The sequence below is a fragment of the Balearica regulorum genome, chromosome 4, assembly GCF_011004875.1.
Source record: "Balearica regulorum gibbericeps isolate bBalReg1 chromosome 4, bBalReg1.pri, whole genome shotgun sequence".
In the NCBI taxonomy this organism is placed as follows: domain Eukaryota; kingdom Metazoa; phylum Chordata; class Aves; order Gruiformes; family Gruidae; genus Balearica; species Balearica regulorum.
Window position 1 is genome coordinate 20,848,076 of NC_046187.1, and position 23,046 is coordinate 20,871,121.

Consider the following 23,046-nt stretch of genomic DNA (forward strand, 5'->3'; position numbering starts at 1 on the left):
AACTTTTGTGTCTCTAAGTTCTTCTGGGCTAGCTTGCAGCATTAAGCCTGAGACATGATTTTAATGAGCAATGATAGCGTGACAGGCTGATGGTGTTCTGAAGCTCTTCCTTGCCTCCCCTCACAATTCACTGGGTTTTTTTCCAATTTCTTTATATGTAATGCTATGAGAGAAAAAAAAACAACAAAAAAACCACAACACACCACACTTTAAGCCTAGTGGTACTTTGTCTTTTTTCCACTCACTGACTAAACATTGATTTCACTCTTACCCCTGCATTAAAACAGAGCTTAAAGATATATAGCAAATCTAATTTCAACTTGTAGGGTTTTGTTTCATTTCCAGAGCATGTGTGGTGAATATCATCAGAGAGGTAATCGTATCTTGGAGAATCTCATATCTCTGAGCATCCCACCAGAGGCAGCATTAAAGATTTGGGGGTTTTGGTGGTCTCTTTGTTGTTTTTATTTTTTCCCCATGTTGCCCTGGAAGAAGAGCTGTTGCAGAAAAGGACTTTCCCAAGGATGGAGCTCCAAGGGCATTTCCTACTGAGTAGAATGATTTTGGTGAGCCAAATGCAAGGCCTGAAACACAATGGCTTTTTAATTGCTTTAAAACCTACTTTTTCTTAAAGTAAACATTTGTAAAAGGCTGGGCATCATTCACTCGGACTTTTGGGGATATTTTGCAGCCTTGTGGGAAAGGCCAGGTGTTCTCTAACATGGCTTTGCAGAGGTCTACTGGAAATGGAAATATTTGAGACAGATCTGTTATAACTTTTAGATTCCGCCCCCTCCCCCTCCCGCCAAATTTCACCACAGTCTACATTCTTCCTTTATTTTTGCAGTGTCAGTGAGATAGGCCCTGATTTTATTATTGGGAAAACAATATTTATGTTTATCAGTCTTAATTTTCCACAGCACATCGATGCATCCAGAAGAGCAGTTAATATAAAATACACATTTCTGTGCCTGTCTAACAAGTGATGCAGCTAGGAACACATGTGAGCATCTTCCTGACTCATGATCTGAGTTAACAAACAAGATTAATTAATTCCTTTATCCGACTGAAAAGGACAGTCTTGCAAGGTCTCCATATCAGAGATGCTTAAGAGCTTGTTAAAGAAACTGCTGGGTAGGATAATAAATGGAGTGGGTCCACTGAGGTGGACCGGGTGGCCTCAGTCGGGCCTTTCCAGCTCTCTTGGCTACAGGTTTTTTACGTTCAAAGCTGGAAGTGCAGCAGTGTCTCCCTAGATAGGTCTGGTCACTGGGATAAAGTACAGCGTGTTGCATATGTCAGCACTCAGGCAATTGGAAAACTTCGGTGGTTTGGGTTTGGGTTTTTTTTGGTGTTAAAGTTTGAGTTTGATTGGTTTGGGTCCTTCTCTCCAAATGGACAATGTGGTCTGGGAGAAAAGTGTTTGTCATGTTCAAGCCAAGCACCATTATTTCCAGAGGTCTCTTGTAAGCATTTCAGCTAACGAATGTTAAAACAAAGGTAGACCTCTTGTCCCCTGTCCCAGATGTCCTTGGGTCTCCAGAGATCAGAGGATTCATGTTTCATACCTCCTGTGGGCCCCAGGGCAGGGATGGAGTGTGTCCCCCTGGCCCCAGGCTGCTTTGGGGCTGCCCTGAGCAGGGAGAGAGCCTGTGACCAGCAGGCAGGCTGCGATTGCCTGCTGGTCTGGGGACAACAGGCTGAGCAGCAGACTGGGAGGTGGGGAATACAATGAGGAATGGATCTGTTCTGACAGGCTGGCTGCAATTGGCTGCTTGGCTGGGGACAACAGGTTGAGCGGCCAACCAGGAAGTGGGGAATCCAGTGGGGAAAGGCAGGCTGGAATTGGTTTTCTGGGAGGGAAGCAATAGGTGGAACAGCCAATCAGGAGATGGGGAAACCAGCAGGTGATAGGTATGTGCCAGAAAGACAGGCTGTGATTGGCTGCTTGACCAGGGACATACCCCCAAGCAGCCAATCAGGAGGTAGAGAATCCAGTGTGGCATGGTTCCGTGCCTGGTAGGCAGGTTGCGATTGGCTGCCTGGGAGCAATGGGCAGAGCGGCCAATCAAGGGATGAGGGATCCTTTCGGAAGGGGGCTGAGGGGCAGGTCGTGGTGGGGGTGGATGCGGAGGTGCAGAGGGCCCAGGGGAAAGGGGCGTCTGCGGGGCTGTGCGGGCCCGGAGGGCGGCGCGGTTTGGTGCGACGCGATGCGATGCGGTGCCGTGCCGTGCCGGCCGGCTGCTAGGTGGAGCCCGCGTCCGCGCAACCCAGATCCGGGCCCTCGCCGCTCCCCCGCCCCTCGGCTCGCCGCCCGCCCGGCTCCGCTCGGCCGCCGCCGGGCAGGGCAGCAGCGTCGCGCCGCCCGCCGCCGCCGCCTCCTCCCCGGGACACGCTCCCCGCTCCCGGCCCCGGCCCTGCGGGGGACGCGGGTGCTGCGGGTCCCGCCGCCCCGGAGCGCCTCCGCCCCCTCCCTGTGTGCGTGCGTGTGCGGTGCGTGTGTGTGCGCGCTGCGCCGAGCCGTGCCGTGCCGTACCGTGCCGTGCCGGCGGGGCCGCCCGCCCGCGGCCATGGGCCCCCCCCGTGCCCGCTAGACACCGCGCGGGGCGCGCCCGCGGAGCCGCCCCCCGCCCGCCCGCGCCGAGGCTGGCGGTCTCCGCAGCGGGAGGAGGAGGAGGAGGAAGAGGAGAAAGCATCTGGGGTGCCGGCGGAGCCCGGAGGGCTAAGGACCACTAGCCTCCCTCTGCGCGGGCGCCTTTGTGTCCCCCCAGCCCCGGCGGAGCGAGGGGCCGCGGGCAGGGGAGCGGATGCAAAGAGCGGCTGGTGCTGGAGGGGGAAGCGAAAAAGGGGGATGGTGGAAGATTTCTCTCCTTTTTTTTTTTTTTTTTTTTCTTGGTGGTCTCTCCGGCAGCGGCTGTTCTTCCCCAGCAGCAGCGGCAGCAGCAGCAGCAGCAGCAGTACGGGCAATGACTCTGCCGCATACGAATCGCCTGGCCGGTGGTGCTGGCTCCGGAGACGTCACCTTTCTCTGAAGTTGCCCACCTGGAGGAGGTAAATCGGCGCGGGGCTTTGGTCCAGAGGGGTCGGCGACGACGGGGAAGAGGAGGGAGCGATCGCTTCCCCCATCCTCGCACACCCTCCGTCCTCCGGGAGGGAGCCTGTGTAGCAGAAGAACACGGCAGAAAAGGAAAGACTTTTTTTTCTTCCTATTTTTTCCTTTTTTAATTTTTTATTTTTTTTTAAATTTTTCTTCCTTGAGGGACGTTCCCTGCTTCTCATCCCCCCATTTTCCTCCTGGCTGGGGGCTTTGGTACTGTGGCCAGGTCTGCTTCCTACCCCCACCCCTGGTTTTAATGGATGGATTGTGGCAGCAGCTCCCTGCTGCAGGTTGTTGAGGAACTGATGGGGACTTGCATCTCAGGAGCCGGAGGTGACTAAAGGTAACTAACCACCCAACGGATGGATGCTCACCAGCCCTTGCTTGGCTGTCAGTCGCACCCTTGCCCAGTTGCATTGGGCTGAAGGGTGCCAGCCGCCCTGGGCGCACACTTGGATTGAATTATTTCATAATAAGGATAGTTTGCCTTCAGGGGGGCTGGATCCTCCAGGTAACAGGGGAGTGTCTCTCTGGGTCTGCATGCTGTGGTGGGGGACAGTGGGGCCAAGGGCTGTGCTGCTAGTTGGGAAATGCCTTGTAGGCTCCATCCAGGTTTGGCTGTGGACAGCTAGGGTGGTGAAGGCAGTGGGTAGATGGAGGAGACCTGGTAGGTTTTGTTCTCGCTCTCTCTTCTGTTTTTCTATGAAAGACACCACGTTGGAGCAGTGGGTTTGCTGGTGTTACCCTGAGAAATTCCTGAGTTTCATGTGTACCCCCGTCTTCATGCCCACCCCTTTGTGGATCTACGTGTCTATTTAATTGCTGAAAGGTGCCTTGAGAAGCAGTCGCTTTCCTGGATAGCAGGAGGCAGAGGGTGGGCAGGGGGCATGGGTGGGGATGTTGCCGAATTGGGGGGGTGCGTCGAGGGTTGCGTGTGCGTGGATATGGGGTGGTAGAGTAGAGGTCTGCATCCCGCCAGCAGCCCTGGGTTACAGGTAGGCGCGAGCTTCTTCCTTTGCAAACAGAGAGGGAAATGTATGGTCCAGGTAGATGTATTGCCTGAGATGTTTAGAGCTTCCCACCTTCTGCCTGTGAGATTGTGTTTGCCAGCTCTAACAGTACAGGGCCAGAGGGATTTTGAAGCAAGAAGGCCGATATGTATCGCTGGAGGAAGAAAATTGCACTTTTTTTTTTTTAAGTCTTGGATTATTTGCTTGCTTAATTCTTTATTTGCGTTCCACTTGCAATCATCTTTTGACTGTTTAACTTGGAAATATGGTTCCAAGGCTGATGATTGCTCCCTGCCATGAGCCAGAGAGCAGCTCTTTCCTGTTTCCCAGTCTATGGAGCCTACCTCAAGCTGATGCCCTTTATGGCTAATGAAGACGTAGGTACAGTGCCCCAGAAATGTGCCCTGGATACCTGGAGGATTGCCTTGAAGGGCTGAATTTGATGAGCAAAATTGTCAATAGGAAAAACGTAGCCTCCTCAATGCATTTAGTTGTTTTTTTTCCCCACCCTTTCCTCTATAGACAGGCCGATGTTTAGTTTTGCGGGAGAGATGGCGAGGTAGGAAAGGAGCCTCTCCTTATCTCCCTTTCCTGGTAGGCGTGTGATTCTTCTCTGCGGTGGTTAAAACAACTTCTGTGTGGCCAGAAGCAATGGATTGTTGTCTGCTTGTCACTGTAGCATTCATCCCTTTAGCCAAAACAACCCATGTCTGTTGTATTTACTTTCCTGTTTAGATCACTCATTAGGAGGTATTAGCATTTCCACTCTCCCAGTCCTGGTTCCAGGCAGCTAGCTGCTTAGGAGCAGGCTGAGATGCAAAGAAAAAAGGGTGAAAATGCCATCTGTGTCTTGATACAAGGCAGATAGGCAGTCTGGTAGTTGCAGTTTCTTTCTGTGTTATAGCACTGATTATTCCAGAGCATTGGATCAAGATTTTCAAAGCTGACAAAAAAAAAAAATCTTCCTGGAGTTAAAAATAAATAAATTCCATTTTTGTTGTGGAATGCTGTCTCTTAAAGAGCACAGCCACTGCTGCCTGCTTGGTATTGAGTAGTAGCGTGTGCTTTATAGAGCTCATTTATCATAATTTCCAGGGGTTCATGATATGAACAACCTTCTACTGTGTATTCATTAGGAAAAATCCTTCTATGGAATTTTTTATGGGGGTAAACCAGGTGTTGCAGGTTAAAACAGGCTGCTGTCAAAAAGTCCGCAGTTGTCACTTAAGAATACCAGACTGGGAAGGGAAAAAATCTGCGCACCCATACCGATGTTGGGTGACAAAGTTCAGGTTAGGGCTCCACTGTAAAGCCATTTTTTTTTTTTTCTAAAGGTAAAACAACTGTTCTCAGATGGCTGGAGTCAGTCCCTCTTGTTGTGGTTGAGGCTGCTCCTGTTCCAGCTCCTGAAGACTACTTTTTCCTTATTTAGGCTTGGTTTACTACAAAGTGACTGTTGTCTTGCTACCTGCTAGCAAAAAATAAAGTGGATACAGATCTCTGGTGTGTCTGTTCAAAAAGGACTGAAGTTATACAGCTAGTGTTGGCCTGTGAGTTCCATGTGATTTTTATTATTCAATAAAATATGAATTTCTCTCTTTTCTTCTGGGGGCTGTTAGGAGAGGTTATGTTTAGTTTCACATTTAATTCCAGAGCAAGTGAAATGGCAGCACAGATTGATGACAGTGATAACACTGAGTCCTGCTTTGTGGGGCAATGAGATTTTAATGGTATTTAGATTTAAGGTGAGCAAGTCCTCACTTGGATGGTTTGTTTGACAGAAGTAGGAGCTGGATTTTCAGTTTCTCGGTGCTCTCTGGAGATGGTGGAGCAGCTCGTGTCTCAGCCTAGGAAATTTGTCCCCGAGTGTCTGCTGGGTTGATCCCCCTCCTTTGTTTCCTCCAGTCGATGCTTGGCCGCACATCCCACAGGTTGGGATGCCATGGGGACCGTGTCCCTCCCTGCTGGAGGTGATGTGGTGGAGGTGCTCGGCTTGCCTATCCTGGCGTTAATTGCAGAAAAGACTTTTTCCTCCTGCAGCAGAAAACAAATTGCCCTGCCCACTGGTGCGAAAATGAAGCCGGTGCCCTTTGCTGGCTGGGAGGGAAACACAAGCAGGTTTGTAGGTGAAGATGCAGGAACAAGCATCGAGCTGGCTGGCTGATGAGCTGGGTATCTGCGTGCTGCCCAGCATTGGACAGCTGTTATAAAAATAAATAAATAAATATTTAGAGGCAGGTGGACCGAATTATCAGCCGGGACTGGAGAGGAACACGCATGACCTTTAGCTTTGGGCAGCACATCAGTGCCGTCAGGTTTTTCACATTCAGAGCATGAGCGTAGGCATCATCAACACAAGTAAATGAGATGCACACAGGAGAGTGAAGTATTTGTAAATGGAGTAGTCCTGGGAACGGGTGATTTATTATTACAGATTTTAATACTAATAGTGTTGGGACTGGTGTAGATTGACTAGGAAACTATTTCATGCATGACACAGTGTAAAGGATGGGCTGAAGGTTGATGAAAGAGATGGAATTCAGGGAGCAAGAATGGATCAGGAAAAAGCTAAAACATGGAGGATGGGCATGAGGCTTTTTATGCCTTAAATAAGTTTTCTTTCTTGCTTTTTTTTTTTTAAATTATGTTACTTGATGGTTGTGGAAACAGCCCAATGCTGTGATTGGAGTGATTTTGATAAAACTTCTTACTCCTTAGAGCATTCTTGCATATCACAAGAGAGATTTGGAAGAACTCAAGAATTATTCTTTTGGAGCGCTCATGATCGTACTGCTCTGAGAGCTAGGCATCACGATATTGATGTATTGCTTGGGACAATACTGAGACACCAGGACAGCCCTACAAAATAAAGAACTGTTTTCCTGCCACTTTTGATGATGGGCTGCTTATTGGGATGGGATGCACTTGGTGAGCATTGAAATTTTGGAGAGATGTTTACCGTAGTTCATGTGGACTCCCAGTTCTTCCCTGCTGGTCCCATTCTCATTCAATAGATGCCCTCCTGCTGGGACGTGACTACTAGAAATGCACCATAATGCCAAATTTTGAGTGTACATATACTCTTCAGTCTCTGCTATGTCTATAGGCAGTGCTTTCAGGTGTCTGTAGGATGGAGAGCTAGAAAATGTGTCATTTGTAACAGTTCACTCTGCCCCGAGGTGTTTGTAGGAATGTAACTGTCCAGGCAAGGCAGTCTGGCATGCTGGCCGCCGACTCTTGGGGTCGTGTCTGCCTTGGCAAATCTTTGTCACAATCCTCACCAGCACTTATTATCAGGCTCTTTAATCCATGCTTGGGACTGTGTGTGAATATGTCATCATTTTTGTAGGTGCTGAGGTGCTCCAGCACTCCCTGATCTCATCCTGGTACCTGCAGGCAGTGGAAGCTCCCAGAGCAGGCTGCTGAAGTAGAAGGAGGAGGAGCTTGCTTTTAAGCATCTCCTTTTAATTCTTGGCTACTTTAATGGCAAGGAAACCACCTCCTACTCAAATCTGTGACGTGATTCTATCTAAGATGTTATCCTGTTGCCTGTTTTTAGCCTCTGAGTTTGTGGTGTAATACTTGCTTTATGTTCTTCACTAGATAATCTCTAGAGCACGCAGTGTGAACTGAATGTGTCTCCTGGGTGCAAGTGAAGTGTTCTTTTTTAGGATGACTTCTCTAAGGACCTTGACACTATAACTTCTACTTCAGCAGTCTTTCCAGAGAGCTTTCTGATTTGCCTGTAAGGCAGAGGAGTTTATCAGACATTGCACCAAACATCTGTAGCTATAGCAAGGTAGCTAGCCTTTTCAGGCAATATAAACTTAATTTTAATTGTATTCTGGACCACTGTTTTACTTGCTAAGCAGTGCTCAATGTAGGATTTTTTCCTGGACTGTCTGAAACCTCTGTTTTCCTCTGACAGAGAAATGAGGACTAAACCATTTTTAAATGGCCTTTTTCTTTTTGTCTTGTCTTTTTTCTTTTTCTTTTTTCCCTCCCTTTTTAAACTTTTCATCTCTACTTCTTCAGGCCCACTCCCGTCCAAGGGAGATATCGCTGCATCTGCGATGGGGTTCCTGCTGTAGTCAATGGAGCACTTCTGTCGGCTTCCCTGTGAGGGAAAGATGCTAAAGAATCTCAGATGTGGTATCCTCTCAAAAGACACTCCAGAATCTCAGATGTGGTATCTTTTAAAAAAATTTCCCCCATGTTAACATCGTGTTTCTACTAATTGTGTTGTAATGCCTTTGCCAGAGGTGGCATTTCAGGCTGAACAAAGCTGTGTACGCAGGTGAAGGCTTGAAATCTGTGCACACTTGATTAAAATCAAGACACTTCTATTTGAGACATGAAAGCTTTCAGTTTCAAGGGTCGTGAAATAGATACCATCCTGAAAGGAGCAAAAAAGTGTTTGGAAGCTGTCCTAATTAGGCAAAATGAAATATATATTTTATATATTTCATTTAAATGCCTAATAGTAATAAACTTTTACAGAGCATCCGTTGATGTATGGCCTCACACTAACAGGATTTTTATGTATATATATGTATATATTTATTTATTTTAAAGCATCTCAGTCAACATGTGAGTTGACTCACATGAATAATTGAATAATTACATTCCTATGTAATTATTTCGGTGGTTACAAACCTAATGCTTCAGCAGTCTGTAGCAAGACTCATTGCAGTGGATACCTGACAGGGAACAGCTTTGAAATACTTTGCGCAATGTTTTGAGTAGTTTGGATCATAGCTTTGCTACTATTAATTGCAGTAGGTTTACTGACTTGATTGCAGTTGCATTGATTTATACTGGGAAAGGTCATTGATTCTGAACTTTGCAATGGAGCTATGCGTTTCTGAAACTTACAGCAGAATGTCATAAATACAAAGGATCAACATGAATGTTTTCTTACAGCAATGCAAAGTTAAAATGAAGTGAAATAGGATTCTCTGTGCTTTTGTGGAAGTGGTGCTTAAAATGTAATCACGAATTGCCCTACTATAAAGTCCTAGGCAAAGGTGCCAGTGCTGAACAGCGCTCTTCTGCAAAGAGGTCTGATCTAAACCTGGCACCTTCGGGTAAGACTCTTAAGTGATTTTATACCAACGACAAGTAGTTCACTTGTAACGGTCATCCCATACAATGTGTATGAGTTTTTACAATAAGTCCCTTTCCCACTCTGTGGGAACCAAGAATCTAGTTACAGAGGTGAGGACGCTGAATGAATGGACACTATTTAAAATTAGAGGGATGTAAACATTCTGACTTATGCAGTCTTAGTCTATGATTTGGGGAACAGATGCAGTTCTGATTTTTTTTTGTCAAACTTGGGGAAGTGAAAAAGAGGTATTTAAGAATTGCACCTAAACCCAAAATATGCATGCCTGCATCTGTATGTGTGTGCGCATACATAGGTTTTGTTTGTGAAATGACGGTGCTGATGCGTAGAGGTTTTTTAATTCTGTTGCTGGAAAAACTTATCTCTCTGTTGATTCTCTGATTCTTTTTTTAGTTCTTGAGATGTAGGTGCAGTGATGGACAATAACAATGAAATACTTGTGCATGGGCCTGCAGTTTTAAAATTTTAACTGAGTTGCTCAGTTAGTAGTCTGACACCAAAATAAAACAACCACATTTTCAGATATGCTGAGTAACCACAGGTTTTATTTGCTGGTCCTTGCTTATTTGCTGTAGCAGACTGTTCCCATTCTGAAGTTGCTGATCCCAAGCCTGCCTTAATGAGAATTTTTTTCACTGCCCTCAGAGTGCAGAAGAGAAGCATCACTGTGTTGCAGAAGTGCTGCTTGCAGCTTTCTTGGGGATGTCAACATTCTCCTTCAAGTGAAAAGTAGGGGTATGTTATAGATAAGTACGCTAGCTAACTTTGGGTGATCTAGGTTAGATGGGGAATTTAGTTCAAAAGAGCCCAGCACCATGAGCTGCCGAGCCGTTGACTGGGTTTTTTTAACATACCCAGTGTGGTGTTGTGGAGGACACTGGGAGAAAAGGGAAGTGTTAAGCAGAAGCGACACCGCCGTTCTGTTTGATCGGTGGGTCTTGCTGTTTACAAGCCCTGCAGAGGCACTGCGCTGCCTTGCTATTCAGCACCGTGTTGCAAACCAAGCCTTGGCTTAAGCCCGTGAGAACAGTGGAGGGACCCGAGCCCAGTTTTTGATGTTCTGCATGGGTGGGTACCCTGAATACTCAAATGCATTCCAGTGACAGCTGACCCTGTAAGGAGATTTTCAATAGCTCTCTGGGTTTTTTTCTTTTTTTCTTCTTTTCCTTTTTTTCTTTTTTTTTCCTCTCCTTTTTTTCTTTTTTTTTCCTTTTTTCTTTCTTTTTTATTTTTTTCCTTTCTTTTTTCTGTTTTTTTTTCCTCTGTTCCAAAGACTGCGGGGGAAAGGAAAAAAAAAGCACCCATCGTAGCTGTCTCTTTGAGTAGGTTTCAGTGTTGGAGAGAGTTGAGGAGAATTTCAGGAATCATGTTAACTCCTTTTCTTTCACGCTGCCTTCATGAGTCTGTGTTACTGACTGACACACCATCATTTTGAAATGGTGCAAATTCCTGTCACTCACTTCAAAGGGGACAGGTTTTTGTGGGTTTGTTGTTTCTTTTTTCCAGCAAGATGTACACTGCAGGTTTTGTATCCAGAAATATCTGCCATGTAATGTGAATCCTGAATTGCCTCTTTTGTCTGTGTGTTCTTTTGCAACTTTTGGTTTGGGGTGTTTTTTTTATATCCCCCTCCTTTTTTTCCGCAATCACAAAAGGCTTTTGGATTCTGTCCTAAATTACTTTTTATGTTAAGGCTGTCTAGAGGTACACAAAACTGGTCTATAATCCTGTAGTAGGTGGCTTATCCAGACTATCCAGAGAACAACTGTTCTTGTTTCCAGCACACCACAGATTGCTCTATTGGACATTGCACCTCAGCGTGACCTCACTGGAATTGTGTGTTTGATCTAAAATGTTACTCCTTTGGATTTAGGATACTGCAATCAATGCCTTTAATCATTTGGAAACGTGGTGTATATATCCCGCTTCCTTCTGAGGGAAATTATGATGCGACTACTGCACTTGCAACTCCCACAGCACAGACTTCTTCAGGAAAATGTCATTTTGGATTATCTTTAATGGATGCAGGTGTGTGGAGTGGCTGTGTGTCTTTTTTTCCCTCTCTCTTTTCTTTTTTCTTTTTTTATTTTAAAGGACAGTAATATTACAATTGCTCCTTTATTTGGTACGACTCCAAAATGATGTGTGTCTCCTTGTGTAAAATTCATCCTGATAGGTATTTGAAATATAGCAATTACACTGCATAGAGTGATAACTTGTGACCTTTTGACAAGTGATCTGCAATTACAATCATAATGCACTTTATAGATCTTCTTAAGTAGGTCACCAGTTTGCAATGAGTCTTTCTAAAGTCTCTGCGATACATTTTGATTGCAGGTATGGGGAGTGCTTCTCCATATAACAACACTGATTTTCCAAAGGAAGGCTAAAACGTGACAAGGGAATTATACCTGTGTGAGTATCCTTGCTTTGATAAGAAATAGAGGTGCACATCACTGAGTGCATGAGAGTATTCCTACCTGAGCAGCTCTGTGTTTGCAATGGGGCTGATACATTGGGTAAAACTTGGGCTCCTGTAGAAAGATGTTGGCCAGTAGACTCAAGCAGCTGTTTATGCCAGCCTAAACTAGGAAGTTGTAATTTTCTCGTTCAAGGGGAGAATCTGGACCTCCGCAGTGTCTGCAGGGATGTTTGCGGCAGGGAGAATGGGATATGGTGGGGCATATATCTAAGAGCTGCCTCGCTGTTTGTCTTCTCCAGCTTTGGGAACAGCAGATGGGGGGTTGTCTTCTCCAATGCCTTTACGCTCGATCGCTCCCTCATCCCATGCGAGTGAAGGGCAGACCAGCACAACCCATGGGCCAGGCTGTAAGGATGAGGATGCCAGCTTTTGTTTGACCCTTTTCAAACTGCGGGCTTGAGCACAGCAAGGGTCCAGGGTTCCTCCCAAGTTCATGTAATTTGGGGGCAAAGCCTATTCCAGCAGTAGTCATTGTGGTAAGGCAGATGACTTAAATAAATAAAAATTAATAGCCAAAGTAATAGACAAGTTAGTGAAAAATACCATGGAAGTCTGGTCTGTAGTAATCTAGATGTATTTTGCAGTAGTAATGCTGTTTGATCTGGTTCCTCCTCTTATTACTGCAATAAAATAAATGGCAAAGTGTATGTTGACCTAGGGGGTGACAAGTCCACTCCTAATTTTTAACTCAGATCGGTCTGCTGGACTGGAGTAGAAGCTGTAGTCAAACACCAAGCAGATAATAATGTGATTTATTTTTTCCTGTAAATCACTTTTCCTTTTATACCATAGACATTTGTGTGGGTGGTTCCTTGTTGACCAGAAAGATGTGGGTTTTGTTGTCTTTCATTTACGTTCTCTATTGAATTAGCAGAGTTATGCAGTTTTGTCTGTCACATTTGGGTGAGATACTTCAGTGATTTAATTTAAAATGAAAGAAAGATGTCTTCATTTTAGGGAAAACCATGGCTAAGTGGTGAGAGTAAGCAGGTCTAGCCTTTACCAGAAACCCTAATTAGAAGAAATCCCATGTACGGTTGACCTTGACTATTGAGACAACCCTCAAAGAAGAAAGAGCACTAAAAATTAGTATGCTGCCAGTGCTGCACTTTTATTATTTGACGTTATTAAGCAAACTCGGTGTGTATTTCTTTTTTGAAGCGTTTGATTAAATATGTGATCTTATCTTGGTGAAATGGCCCGCTGGGCTGCAGACAGTGGTGTTCAGCAATGAAATTTGTTTAGAGCCTCTGAACAGACATTTATTCAATGAGACCTTTCTTGAATAATAGATGTGACAGTGAGATAGCTGTGCAACATGTTTTGGGGTTTGGGCTTTTTTTTTTGTGTGTGTGTGTGTGTAGGGAGTTGCAGTGTGATCAAGGGGAGAAGATAACAACTGCACAGGAGTGACAATAGGATGTATATGTAGGGAAATTTTCATGTGTTGCAGAATCAGGTCTCAATTCTGCCAAGAGTTATTTTTGGGCCAAGCTTTGCATGCTTTGGGACCTCCCTGTTGGCATATTGTTTGGCGTATCAAGTGATGCACATACATATCTAGCTCTGTATCAATAATCTTATCCTTTAGATAGAGCTTTTAAGATACTTAAATGTTGTGGAAATAAAAGAAAAACACCACCAAAAAAAATCCACAAACAACAAACTAGAGAGGCATGGTAGTTGACTCTTGGGGTCAGTGCTAATGTCCTTAAGGAGTTCTTTGGTTTATAATAGTGCCATCAAAGCAATGAGACTAAGGGAAGGAGGGTAGTCCATGCATAAGGAAGGTAGGCTTCACCAGAGGGTGTTTACCTCTTGTATTGTGTCCAGCGATGAGAAAATGTGAAAAGTCGGTAAACGTTCTCATCTTCCTTGGTTTTTTCATTGGAAGCACAGTGCTTTCTTATTAGGCACAGCTACCATGGGACCCTCCACCAGGGAAAAAATACCCTAAATGGGGCTTCCCCATTTTTGAAGGATTATCAGAGATGCAATGCTATATATCTTTTTTTTTTTTCCAGCAAAACGGTAAACTTCATTATAGTTTTCCATACAGCTCACAGGGATAAAATTTCTTTGAATGTCTGGACTACACAGGATTTTCAGCTGTTGACACATGATTACATGCCTTGCTTTTCCCGAGATGAAGCTAAGAAGGAACATGAATACCTGAATTTTTTTTTTCTTTTCAATAATGGACTCATAAAAATATACTGTGGTGATCTCTGAGGGCAAGAGATGTGAATTTTCTGAGCAGCTTAGTCTTCCCCTGCAAAAGGGCCTTTTTTATATAGAAAGTTTGCTTTTGAATAAAAGGAGTCCCAGAGTGCATCTGCTGTAAAACTGCGTTTTATCAATCCCCATCTGCCCTGCTGCTCCCCTGCATAGTACATCAGCTGTCTTTACATCAGGTTAGATGGTGATTAAGTGATTTCTCCTTTTAAGGGTAAACCCAAAATCTTCCTTTACAGGAGCTGGGAGAAGATGTGAGCTCCATGCCTTAATGATATGCCAAGGTAGCAACTTAGGAGTCATCTAGCATTTGATGCTCCAGCTGCTCATCTTCCCCGCTCTTTGGTTAATGTGGTTGTTTTTCTTAAAAGCTGTACGGCTCTCGGGACTTTTTGATAACTTTTAATTATGGAGACATTTTTCTTTCCTGGCTAATCCGACCAGATGCCAAACATAGAGTCATGAGGCTGGGTGTAAAGTACAGGAATTCATGTGTTTGGGAGCCCTGTGTATTTTGCCATGATGCTCGCCTGAGCTTGAGGGATAATTTCTGCTTGCGAGGTGATTTGCATGTGTGGTATACTGAAGAATACAGCCTGTAAACCTGTAGTTTACAGGCATATTTTAAGGGACTCTTCCATAGATCTGTATCTGGATGTGAGTTGTCCTTGTAGCAGAGACAACAAGTACAGAGCTGTGTGTCAAAGACCAGCAAACATGATCCTCTTGAGCATCCTAGATGGTGTCCCCAGGGCTGGTTTGGTTACGAGGGTGGTAAAGCTGCCAGCCATGAAATCCTCCCTCTGGGATGGTAGTGGGCAGCAAGGAAGGGTAGGGGCAAGGAGAGTCACGTTTATAACTGCTTTGTTGGTTGTGCAAGGATGACGGGCGTTCTTGGCTCTGTTCTGAGCTCAGTGAGGTGCTCAGACAGGCCATATCTCATCTGGGTACATGCATGGAAGCTAGGTTATAGTCCAGCCTTCAAAAAGATCCAAACATTTAAAAATGGTCCTTTCTGCAGATGAAACTTGCACATGAAAGCACAGCCTGCTAGAAAAAGTAATGGTCCCATTACGATCTGCTTAGAGTTAGTCAGGAAAATGAAGATGGAAGATTCACTGGACTGCAGTCTACTTCAAATCTACTATTTTCCAGAAGTAACTTGGTTTAAGTAACTCCATATGTAGTGGTTTCTGAGCTGAGTCTGGTAATTTGTTCCTGAACTGGGAATGGTAACTTGGTGTCTTTCTTTCTTTTTCTTTCTTTCTTTTTCTTTCTTTCTCTTTCTTTCTCTCTCTTTCTTTCTTTCTAATGCTGCAGAGCTATAGCATTTCACCTAATTTCGAACTCTTAATAGGCCTCTAAAACGAGAAGAAAAATCCATCACAGATTAATTTCTAGGGTGGCTGTTTAAAAAGGGAGGGAGCATTTTTTACTAGCATTCTGTTGTTCCTAAAGCTAAGTCAATGTTTTTAATTTAAAAAAATTACTTGCCATACATGATGGGTGTGCCGGTTGGGTTGGTGCATGCTGTGAAACCACCACTGATGATTCCCTTCCTGATAGACATGGTGGCCCTTGGTGAAGGCATGGGAGCAGTGCTGCTCCTGTACCAAGAGGTATTTTATGGTCCTGTTTCCCTGTCTGGAAGTCACCCGTGCAGAACTTGAGGACTTTGTGCACCTGTGTGGGCTTTGGGGCTGCAGTTCCCAATGAAGGTCCTGCATGTGCCAGCGCTAATGCTATGCAAATGCCACAAAGAAGGGAAGGTTCCTCCTTAGAACATCATCCTAGGACTCAAGGGAATCCACCCAGCCAGGCGTTACACAAAACCTATGAGAAGGGGCTGGAGGCAGCACAAGATGTCTTGCTGCAGCGCATCCTAATTATTCCACTTTGCAATGTTGCTTTCTTTCTACTCCTGTTGAATTTTTGCCTAATTTTGCCTAACATGCCTAATTTTTGGCATGTTAGTGAGTAAGGGACTAATCACAACCATGCAGTTAAACTTGTGTGTGTATGTGCAGTAATAAGGTTCAAAGGTGGCTGTGTAATTATGTTGTTTCCAGCCTCCTTGCTAATTTTCTGCTGATTGAGGGGAGAAATGAGGATACTTTTGTGCCCTGGTGAGTGTCTTCCCTTCCAGCAAAGTAGGGGCTGACGCCTGGCTACCCCAGCCTTTTCCCAGCTGGACACCTGCTCTATTTTCTTACAGTTTCTCTACTTCAGGCATCCAGGGTATGTAAAGATCTATGTGTATCTACTGATGCTATTGTAACATGAGGCAATTATTTAAATTAAGCAAGAGGATATCTTTCATCAAAAGGGTGAGATAAAATAATAGCAGGAGCGCCACTTCATTTAATGCACATCTGTGGTCTTGGTACCAAGATTTCAGCAGCTGGCAAGACACGTCATCATCTGGGAAGACGTGCTGGGAGCCACAAATTAGTCACGCCACGATATCTTGACGTTGCCTTGCAATGTTTGCACTTCGGTGTTCAGCTCTAGGTGCTGATGTTACATCATGGCAAAAAAAGGTATTGGTATCTGCAGATGGAGGAAGATGAGCAGGTAGCCTTGCGGTTGCCTCCATTTTCTGGCTGTAGTGAGCTTACCGAGGGAGGGGACTTTTTTTTTTTCCCCTTTCCCTTTTGCCTTTTCTCACTGCCTTGCATATCAGTTCTCATCTCATTTACATTTTAGGATATTGGGCCAATGAAAAATGTATATCCTGTTTTTTCACTGTGGTATGATTTTCTTGTCCTTGTCTCTATACTGCTCTTGTCAGATAAGTGTATAGTGAAGAGTCAGTTTTCGCTTTTAAAATGAGAAGAAGCCCTCTTTCTCCTATTAATTTGCATTGGCCAATGCTCTGAAATCTTCTAAGTGATACGGCAATGTCCCTTAGCTTGCGTGCTTGGAAAAAGGCCAGCAGAGGTTTTCCTGTGTGGGTGCTTTGTTTGTTTTCTTCAAAAACTGTGTGTTGATTCAGGCCGATTGGTGCTGATACAGTCTTTGGATATAGCGTTTGTAGCTAATTAAAAATAGCCGTTCATTGAGAGCTGAATGTTGTGGACTTGAATTTTCTTGCATGTTTTCTTAGAGAAGAGTTTTCCTGGAAAAGTAAAGAGTGAATCTGCTTGAAGAGGTTTGTAAAGATCTGCTTCATTCAATTTGCAGACACATTTGAAAAGTGATTGAAAATAATGTTTGAACACTCCAGTGGGAAGTTGCATGTGTACAGTGGCTTCACCAAAATCAAGATGTGCCAAAGCCTGTGAATTTTGGAAATACCTTAGAAGCTGTTGCTGTTCCAGAAATAACACCTGTTACACATTGGATATGAAAGGAACAAAGATAGAAATTTTTTTTTTTATTTATTAGTGGATGATGCTTGGATCCTACTTGTGTATATATTTTACTGACAAATGCTTAGCTTTTTCCTTACAACGAACCTTGGCTCCAAATTGCTTGAGCTGCTGGCTGCTTTTTGGTGAGTATTGCATTCTTGCGAGTTTACCTTTTTCTCTTCTCTCTGAAATAACTGAACAAATTTATTTGAGCTGCTCCAGTATCTAGAAAAGCATCCCAGTGAGCAGCCTGCCTACTCTCCTGGTACCCACCTGGTCACTGAATTAGGATGAGCTGCACAGAGTGAGGTGCTGCAGCAGCTGGAGAGCATCCACTGGGGCACATTTGATGGTCAGCTGGCTGGTTGCTGCTGTAGGCTGCTAGCGGATAAGCCTGGGGTGGTTAACAGTCTCATTAGCAAGCTTTTATTGCAGTGCTGAAGTGTGGTGCACAGGAAGCAGGCGTTATTCTGGCTTGTTTGTTTAGCTAATTGATATTTTTATGATTTTATTCTTTTATTCTGCACCCCACTTTTGCTGTGGGATTAGTGTGTCTGTGGCTTTTGTGGTGCTTTGTTTTGGTTTTGTGGGGGTTTTTGGGTGGGTTTTGGTGGTTTTGAATTTTTTTTGGTGTTTTGTTTTTTAAAAGGAGAAGGATGAGGTAGGTTTAGTTTATCTCGCTGAACAGAGATGTCTGTGTGCAAGCTAATCATTTAAACTGGCCTTCTAGCTAATGGAAAGAGGCAGGCACTTCTGAGGCACGATTCCTTTCCTTCTTATGTAGACATTTAAAATAGGTCAGATGAATTGCACCCTAAAAAGCTTATTTCTCTCCACTGACTGTAAAGAAAGCCTAAGGTGGCAAACTCAGATAGAGACATTTAAACATTGCAGATACCTTAAGATGGAGGAGGTGAATCCCACTCCTGGAAATTACTCTCCTTGGCTTGCAGTGCATTTCCAATTTAAATGTGAATCTGTGTGATAAGGCAGTACCTGGCGCAGCAAAGCTGATCCAACGGGAAGTGCATGGGGAGGAATTGAAATGGCCGCTGGTCTTCACAGGGCTTGTGCCCAGGAGGAGCTCTCACTTACTCAAAGGAGGACTGGCAAAAGTTGAATTGGTGTAAGGCATGTACCTTAAATATCACAAAAATAAATGCAAGTGTGGGGGAATATGAGTGATCCCTCCTGTTAGTTTTTGTGCAATCCTGTACGTTGAGAGTAGGACTCCCATCATGTGCTTTTGTACCTCCATGGATTTTTTTTTTCCCAAGAGCATGCAGTAACCTGCAGACCTGAGCAATTACACCTCTACTCTCCCATTTTCTTTCAAGGACTGAAACGTAAAAGTCTGTGAAGATGCTGAAAAGGCAGATGCTGGGAGACATATCTGCCTTGACTCCTGTGGGATGGCATCCCTCGGGTAGGTGCCCTGGGATACTGAACCTGTTGGTGGGTAGGAGTTTCCCAGATTGCAGCCCTAAACTCCTGGTCCCTGAGAAAGCTAATCCTATGAATAAGGTGTGCATAGATCCTACTAGTCTCTTAAGACTAAAAAAAAAATAATATTTTTTTTTTTCTTACCCTCCTTTCTTGAGTCCCTGAGAGCTGCAGTTTGGACAGATGTTCCAGTGCAAGTTTTGGCTGCTTCCCTTCCACCCCCAAATCAAACCCCTTCATTTTGCCATCTGTTTCTGTGGCTGTATGGGGAACCAGCCTGGGAAATAAAGCAGTAATTTTAAAATCTACGTTGGGTTTGTAGCTCTTACTGGGCTGTTTTTGCCTGGGATCAGTTTCCTGGCTGGTTTACAGCTGATTTTTGTTTAGTTGCTTGGTAGTAGTACAAGCTGCGGGACAGTGTGGGGAATGCAGAGCTGCTAAAAATGTGTATGAGGTTTTCTCTGGGTCGTTGGTGGCTCTCCCAACCTTCCTGTTTCCAGCCATAGGTGCTCTGAAGGTCAGTCTCCAATGTGTTGGCTAAGTGTCTTGCTCTAGGGAACGCTGAACATCGCATATATATGTACCTAATACATGTATATGTGTGTGTAGGAATGTGTACATACATATACATGCATATATACACATAGGTATATGTATATGTGTGTGTATATATATATGTATGGTAACTTGCTAAGGTGTGTTGTGTTCTCTTTCTGCTCACCGTTTCTAATATACTTCAATAAAACCAGGTAGAATTGAACCTCAGCATTGTGCAAACTCATGTTACAACTTGCACAGATGACCAATTCTGATTCAGAGGTTTGAGAATGTTCTCTTCAGGGTTGCTTGATATCCCTTGGACTTGGTAATTTTGCTTCAGGTCATGTATTATGAAGCAAATTCATGTCTTCCATAGTCTTATGAAACTATGTGTATGTTTCATTACAATGATCTTGCTCAGATTTAGGGCATTTTTTACAATTTGTTTGTGTCTATTTACAGCGTAGTCTTGTTGATTTACTCCAATTGCTGGGGATTTATCAGTGCATCAGACATCATTACTTACTTTCGGGTCAGCATTATTCCCTAACTACAGTGGCCAAATGAAGTGCTTTTGCACAGAGCTGTTCCTGAAAATTTTTTGAGGTCACGAAGACACATGCATTCATTTTGAATAAAATTAATTTGCATTAAAAAAAACTTTGAGCAGTGTGAAGACTATAACTTTGTAAAGCTCCTAAGTTTGAGTTCAAAATCTGTCTCTGTTCCTCTCTAGGGCAGCACTTGCAGAGAGAGCCAGGATCCAAGGGATTTAAACGTGATATTTTAATGATATCTTAGTTTAATCTTCTTTTCAGTAATTTTCTTAATATTTGCAAATTTGAAATCTGAACCAATCCTCCTTTTATTGGAGAAAACTAGGTTTCTGGTTAGAGCTTGTAGTACACTAGGGGCTTGGGTCAATACAGCTTTAGCATCTGCCTCTGTAGGAAAGAGCTGACTGAGCCTGAATAGCATAGAGGCATTGCAGTAAGGCCAGCCTTTCCTGCTGAAGGGCACGCTTGAATAGACAAGTCCAAGCACTAGTTTCTTTCTGAATATCATTCTGTATTTCTGCAAATCTGCTAGTCTCTTGTTGTGAGAATCTTAAATTTTATTTTAATGTAGGCTTGTGTTCCTTCTGGTTTTACAGCAGCTGTTACTACAAACTGTTCATGGAGCTGCTCTGAATTCTGTAGTGTTGATTTTTTTTTTAATTATTATTTTTGTTTCTTTAAAGATTTTTTTTTTTAGAAAGTATATAAATTTGAAGTTCCATTAATAAAAATGGGACATGGGGACTGGTTGGCATACATATGTGAAAGGACAGTTGTAGCAAAGAATAAGTTTGTTTATAGAGCTATGAAAAGTTAGAGGATGGATTTCAATATTTATATCTTAGCAAGCTATCAGTCTGATTCCTATAGATTGGTAAGGTAGTATTTTGACAGCTTTTTCTACAGGTTGCTTTTTTTAAAAAGCTGAAGTTCTGGGTATGTGCAATCTCTTAAGATTCATACTGCTAGAACACCTTGGATTTTTTTTAATATTTGGCCTTTATAGCTTATGTATTCTTGTGAATTGTAGTATTGGTTTGTTTAACATGGTTCACGAATAGCATCCATGCTTGCTCTTTTCTTGCAGTGATTTATTTTTTGTATTTTCACTCTTTTGTTTTAAAAAAAATCTTTAAAGGAGTATGGTAATTACTAGTAATTAACCTTCATTTGCCATTAGTTGTGTTGAAAGCTGGCATCACAAATGCTATGAGTATTAAGAAGTGTTTTAATTAGGTCATTAGATCCTATGTGATTTGGTGATTGCCCAGAGAGAAATGATAACAGGAAGAGGTGTAAACGGGCAGAGTCTTAATTCAACAAAGCATTTATGCAGATGCACTAATAGCTTAAATCCTCCCTGGCAGTTGAGCATAGGCTTTGCTGAGTTACAGCCTAAACCAGATTTCTGCCTCAAATGGGGAGGGCTCAGCATCACGGCAGAAGTTGCTGGTGCAGTGCAGCTGGTGAAGTTGGTGAGTTTTGGCTCCACGGGCACCATTTCTACAATAGCTGGAAATGGTGCCACAAATTGGGAATGTCTGCCTTGGTACTTCTCGTTTGCTGTGGTTTCTGCATTGGGAGTGTTGTTAATCTGTTGGAGGGGGAAAGGAAAAAAAGAGAAGAAAAAAAAGGAAAAAAAGCGAGGGGGAAAGGATTAAGTAGTAAATTAGTAAATTCTGCCTCAGACTGGAAAATGACATCTTGTTTCTCATTTACTGCACTGAGCTTCAATGGATGCTTTCACTGTGGCAATGTAAGTGTGTATTTTTATCAATATAAAAGAACAATTCTCTGCTGGGGGGAAAAAAAGTTTCCTAAAGGGCCCATTGACTGCCTGGATTTTCATGTCTTCCCAGTGAACAACTTATAGCAGGAAATATTGGGTTAGACTTCAGAAGCCAAAAAAACCTTGGCATTTGGTTGGGGGGATGTTTCTTTGGCCTGCTTTACTAAAAAGGGGAAAAGCTTCAACATACTAATTTTTAAGAGATGTTTAGTAGCCGCAAAATGTCATATCCTCTGCAATCAGATTGTAACTTTTTTTTTTTTACAGCACAATCAAGAAGTTTAATATTTTATCAAATATACCTTTCCTACCTTTAAAAAATTTTACTAGGAAAGAAAGAGCTTATGTAATAGTTGTATAGGTCGGTGTTCCCCGTATCATGCCCAGGTAACTTTTGAACCTGTTGCCGAATTTGATTACCAGAGGAGGAGAGGTCTCAAATTATTTTCTTCAAATTCTGTGAAAGCTGTTGCCCGGATTTTCATAACCTCAGGGTTTTTTTTTTAACAAGTGGAGACTAGTGAGACCTGATCCTCGAATGATGTATTGAGACAGTGCTTATAGCACCTTCAATGGGGCTGCAGTCTATTTATACCATCTGAAGTCTGGTTTTAATTGATGGATTTTTGTACCTTTTTAAGTGAACATAAATTATATGAATGCTTTATAGTCCAAAGTAATAAAAAATCTGAATTGTCACCATTTCTTTCTAATCATATCACAAGACAGATTCCCGAGTAAAGTATGCACATAAACTTTTAGCCCATTGAAATATGCATATATAATTTAATTTGCATACATTAAATTCTTAGTTTCATTAATGATTTAAGATTCTTTTGCAGTTGGAAGGCTCCGTCACAATTTTTGCTTGATTGAATCGTCTATTCTATTTAAATCAGATTTGGTAATATTGCTTGTGCGTTACAGAACGATACTGGTAACTCTGTTAGACCTTTTATCAACATGACTAATTTATAACTGGCTGCAGTGTATTATTAGCCAGAGATATATTACAGTGTAAGACTTCCCCAGAGTGGAAATTTAGAAGTGCAAATAAAAGGCAATTGCAGGGGATGTAGCTGAGAAGGTGAAGAAAAGAAACCTTGGCACCTTATATCAAAAGAGCGTTTTCATATTAACATTGTTAAAAAGGCAGTAAACTCCATTTGTGGTTTCCTTGTAAATAAAAATATTAACTGGTATAACAAATTCAAAGAGCTCTTGGTTTTTTGTTGGGTTTTTTTTCTATTATGCTACAGCAAAACAATAAATGCGGACTATTTTAAACAAATTTTAAACAGTAGCATGCTAAACGAGTGAAGAACCTTATTTTGCTGCTGGCCCGATACTGGTTTTGAAGCTGCTTTTACTTATGGGCTTTTCCTTTTTGCTGGGATTGATTCTTTATTTTG

The 23,046-nt window shown here is 43.2% G+C and overlaps 1 protein-coding gene across 7 annotated transcripts in view; it reads left to right on the forward strand.

The window, feature by feature from the left end:
* Window positions 1–2,317: 2,317 nt before the first annotated feature.
* ADGRL3 (adhesion G protein-coupled receptor L3) overlaps window positions 2,318–23,046 on the forward strand; it is a 524,509-nt gene continuing 503,780 nt past the window's right edge. For 5 of the 7 annotated variants that reach the window (XM_075751372.1, XM_075751366.1, XM_075751367.1 and 2 more), the window contains exon 1: window positions 2,318–3,440. The gene's annotated coding sequence lies outside the window, so the exon portion shown is untranslated. The remainder of the gene's footprint in view (window positions 3,441–23,046) is intronic. The other 2 variants (XM_075751370.1, XM_075751371.1) reach the window with 1 other exon arrangement.